Here is a 5215-nt window from a genome sequence, read left to right as displayed (position 1 = left end):
GAATGTGGAAAAGGAAGGAAGAAGAGAGAAAGGGAGAAAGTAAGGAAAAAGAAAACAAAGGTTTGAGGGAGAAGGGAAGGAAATCTAGGATTTAACTCGGACGTTCATTTTCTCAATGAACCGGTTATTCATTCCACAGACCTTATCTATTATGTGTGAAACACTTAAATGCTTCTTGACCCAGTAGCTGCACGAGAAGACAGTGGGTTCTGCTGCTTTTGAAGGGGAGTGGGGTTGAGGATTTAAAAAGGGGAAAAGTTTCCATCGACCCTTCTGAGTGCAGGGGAGCACCCTTGATGTGTTACCATCCTGGGCCGTGATGTGTTACTCAAAAGACTTAAAGGCAGGCATCCTTTTCTTGGCTTCTGCAGTGAGTAGCCTTGCCAGTGACAACATCAGGGCAGCAGTGGAAAAAGACATATTTTCGGTTCCTTGGCAAATAAGTTCTTTTGCCATTTTCCCAATAAGTGACTCATTCTCCTGGAAGCATCTCCGTGGGCACTTCCTGGACACCCACTCACCTGGAAAAACTGAGGTTGCTGCTATCCTAAAGCGGGTCTCCTGCTGCTACCTGCAAATAAGACAAGCAGCCCGTTGTAGGTAGAAATGGCTGCCTTCTCTCTCCACACACTTACCTAACCCCCTGATGGTCTAGGGGACCTGCCCCCAGTGCCAGAGTGAGCTGGAAGGAATATAGATCTCTTAGGGGCTGGAGAACTGGTTAGGACAAAGAGGCCCAATTTAGCATTTTAATGACACTAAGAGCCATCCTTATGGCTGCTGAATCTTAACCACAGAGGTGGAGCTTCTCTGGCCATTCCTGGTAGCAGAAGCCATGAAATGCCCAAAGCACAGGACTGGGTGGTGCTGCTTTGTTCCCACTCAGTCACCGGTGGCCACGTACCTTGATCACTATCTGCAAAAGACGTTCCACTTTTGGCCTTTGAAATGCCCTGTGGAAAATTTGAGAGGTCTTGCTTCCCAGCACCCTCTAGTGGCTAATTGGACCCAGTGCTTTCTCACCTCCCCTCAACCACCCCAGCTCTGGTTCTAGTCTATGAAAGGAAACTTCTGCAGTTGCTCGAGAAAATGTATTTTAAAAAATCGCAGTTACATAGGATAAAGCATGTTATTTGTCTGCTGGCAAGGTCCTCGGTGTGTATAGTTGTGTGTCGTGTGTGTGCCCAGCTCCCTTGCTGTATTTTCAGGAGTTTCCTAGGGCCTTAGAAGAGGGACCCACCAGCCAGGCCAGGATCCTCTGGCTCTTGTGTTAAAACTGACTATGGCTGTAGCCACTGCTGTCAGTATTTAGGATCTCACTGTCCAGTGTTCCAGTCACTGGGGAAGTTTCAGAAGCTGTTGTCCTCTTTAGTCAGGACTGGCTGAAATTCCTGAGCGAGGAGGAGGTGCTGTGGGGAGTGACAGACAGCTTCCAGGCTGGACCCCAGAGTCCTGGCAGAAAGATCTCTTGTCCTGTGACCTTGTCATCATCTGACTCAGTCTCTCAGTGGTGCCAGCATCCACAGCATGTTTGAGAATGTCACAGTGCACGAGGTCAATGAGCTCCTCATGATGCAGTCAGTCTGGTCATCGAAATCTCCCGCATTTTGTGAGTTCCTACTATGTGCAGAGCCCTTTTCGGGAACCTTTAAAGAGTAGCAAACAGCGTCCTTGTCCTCTAAAAACATATAGTCTTATGGGGGGTGGGAACATGAGTACATATGAGAAAATAACTAAAATTCCGTTTAATTCCATTAAAACCAGTTGAGCACTTGTGTAAGGAGTTGCATAAGGCATTCTAGTTGCTTTCAAAGAGCTTAGTTAGAATGTGAGGGAAACGAGAATGGGGACTGGGACAGTATTAAAATCTAAGGGTCAGTGGCACAAAGTGGGGTGAAGTCATGCCTGCCTGTGTACCAACCAGGACTCGTTCTGCTGCAAATGCCTCTAGTCAGCTCAAACTCACACAAACCAAAAAAAAAAAAAAAGGTATTGACTGGTTCATGGAAAGCATCGAAAGGGTAGGAATGAGCCAGCCTTAGGGGCAGCTGGATCCAGAAGTGAAGCAACAGAAGAAGTCTCTCTCCCCTTCCCTCCATCTGCCCATTCTCTGGGCTTCTCCTTTCCTGTGGCTTACACAGAAGAACTTTCTCAGCAAAGCAGGAGAAAGGTCCCAGGCAGACCTGAACCCCTGCCTTTGGCTCTCTACCAAAAAAGAAATCTTCCCTTCTGCTTCCATTCAGAAGAAGAAACACAGACAAACAAAAACCAGAAAAGGACTTGATATGCCCACTCTCCTGGGCAGAATGGGATGGGGTACTATTACCGGTAGCCTATCTAGAGCCAGATATTGGAGTGGGTGAGAAATGTCCCTCAAAAGAAAGGGGAATGTAGCCTTGACTGACAAAACAAAGTAAACCAGTCGAAGCCATGTAACCATTTTTCTGGAACGAGGGTCCACAGTTTTTAACCAACGGTCGAAGGAAGCCCTAACCCAAAACGTAGTTCTAGAAGTAATCTTGGTCACTACCCAGTTAAACTGCACCATTTTATAAAAGGGAACACTGAGGTGCAGAGAGTTTAGGTAATTTGCCTAAGATCACATAACTATAATGGGATTCCATATCGATTTGATATAAGTCAAGGATGGGGCTATATGAGAAGGAAGGATCAAAACCTGATCTGAAGGTTAGAGGCAAGACACATTTTATTTTTATTATTATTATTATTTTGTTTATTGGGGTAACATTGGTTAATACATTAATATAATTTTCAGATGTATATTATAATTTGATACCTATATGTTCTATTGTGTGACTACCGCCCAGAGTCCAGTTCCTTCAGCTACCATACATTTGACCCCCTTTACCCTGTCTACCTCTTCTCTCCTCCCCCACACCCTCCCCTCTGGTAACCACTGGTCCATTGTCCATGTCCCTGAGTCTCTGTTTGTCCTGTTCATTTGTTGCTTTTAGATTTATATCCCACATATAAGTGATATCGTGATTTTCAATTTTGTCTGTCTGGCTTATTTCGCTTAGTATGATTATCTTGCGGTCCATCCAGATTGTCGCAAATGGCAGTATTTCATCTCTTCTTATGGCTGAGTAATATTCCATTGTACATATGTATCACAGCTTCTTTATCCAGTCATCTATTGTAGGATACTTTGGTTGCTTCCATGTCCTGGTCACTGTGAATAGTGCTGCTATGAACATCGGTGTGCAAATATCTTTTTGGATATGGGTTTTCAAGTCTTTGGAGTAAATACCCAGTAGAGGGATTGCTGGATCATATGGTAGATCAATTCTTAGTTTTTTGAGGAACCTCCATACTGTTTTCCATAGTGGCTGTACCAATTTGCAGTCCCACCAACAGTGTATGAGGGTTCCTTTTTCTCCGCATCCTCTCCAACATTTGTTATTACTTGTTCTGTTGATTATGGATATTCTAACAGGTATGAGATAATATCTCATTGTGGTTTTGATTTGCATTTCCCTAAGAACTAGCAATGTTGAGCATCTTTTCATATATTTGGCCATTTGTGTGTCGTCTAGGGGGAAGTGTCTGTTCAGGTCCTCTGTCCATTTTTGATTGGATCGTTTGTTTTTTTGTTGTTATTGCGTCGTGTGAGTTCTTTGTCTATTTTGTATATTAGGCCCTTATTGGAGGTGTTGCTTGCAAATATATTTTCCCATTTGGATGGTTGTCTCTTTATACCTTGATGACGATTTCTTTTGCTGAGCAGAAGCTTTTTAGTTTGATATAGTCTCACTCATTTATTTTTGCTTTTACTTCCCTTGCCTGTGAGAAGACAGACATTTTAAAAATAACGATTGTACCATAAGAAGAGTGTGTGGGAAATATAAGCGTAGAATGAGGTAAGGCTTATTTTTAAAAAACAAAAAAAACTAAAGGCCACCAAAGTTGTTCTGGTTAAGTTCCAAGGCCCCACCAATGTTTGTAATCTTTAAGAAATTTTTTGAAAAGGGCGAGACACCACCGGGCTGAAAATGGGCAAATATTGTTCTGATCTACTGAAAGAGGAACAAGCAGACTCTAAGAGCTGTAGGCTGGTGACTGGACAGAGCTCCCACGTGGGCTCGTTAAGAACAGGTCACACCAGACAGGCCTCATTTTTGTTTTTGAGAAAGTTCTCACCCTAGCAGGTTACTCCTGAAGGGAAAACGCTAGACTTCAAGACTTCTGACTTGTTAAACCTGAAAAAACCTTCAGGGATTAACAAACCAGGAGTGGCAAACCAGTGACCCCCAGCTGAACTCAACCTTCACATTTTAATGAGAAAATTTCCCATCTATTCTCTTTCTGGCCTCATAACGACACTGGCCTACATTCCTGCCTGGCAGTGGGCATCACTGCCCTCAGCAGGTAAAGGATGCACATGCCCACGCCAGTTCACCCCAGACTCCATCACTCCCTGTGGCCTCACCCTTAGCCAGCTTCATTCATTAGTATAATCTGCCTACTCAAGCTGGCACGTGAATGTGTGACCTTGATCTAATCCGCCCTCTATTATTTTATAGAGACTTGAAAGAAAGAAATGGGGATGGAAGCGCTTATGATTCTTCACAAGATGGCATTCTAGCATGGGCTACAAACTCCTGTCCTCGAACTCAACTCTGGAGAAACCCTAGAGGCAGAGAAACAGACCTGAACACGGTGAGTACCCCCCAGGAAAACCGAGGCTATTGTGAACTAGTGGGTGTGTGGTAGCTGGAGGGCGAGGGGCTGCACATCCACCTGGGGGTAGAGCAGACGGAGACACAGTGGGAGGGTCGGTTGCCAGAGATCTTTTTAAGTCTTTCTCTTGCTTTTTCCTTTCATTGATTGGGAGTCCTTACTGTCCCACTGCCTCTGTATGACAAGCCAGGAGTGATAGCTCAGGTTTCAGATGTTGGTGGGTAAATATCAGGGCACTCCAGTAGCTCTGATAGGGTGAGAAGCTGGGGATAACAGGTGTGGGCTGGCCAGCTTCCCTTGGACACTTTCTTCTTCCCTTCTCTGTCCCACCACCAGGGCCTGTAGTGTCTCTTGGAGAAGAGTCCTCCTTACAGCACTACTTCTTTCTAAGGGTTCAAAGATGAGCCCTGGACCAGAGGCATTGCTCGATGGCCCAGCAACAAACAGGGAGGGAAGGACAGAGGCCAGTAGTGGTTGCGTGGTGCCTGGAGTTCTTCACCTGGCTTCATCCAAG

This window comes from Pteropus vampyrus, unplaced genomic scaffold (genome assembly GCF_000151845.1).
Source record: "Pteropus vampyrus isolate Shadow unplaced genomic scaffold, Pvam_2.0 Scaffold368, whole genome shotgun sequence".
NCBI classification, from domain to species: domain Eukaryota; kingdom Metazoa; phylum Chordata; class Mammalia; order Chiroptera; family Pteropodidae; genus Pteropus; species Pteropus vampyrus.
The sequence above is the reverse complement of the archived record's forward strand: the minus strand, read 5'-3'. Positions refer to the sequence as shown.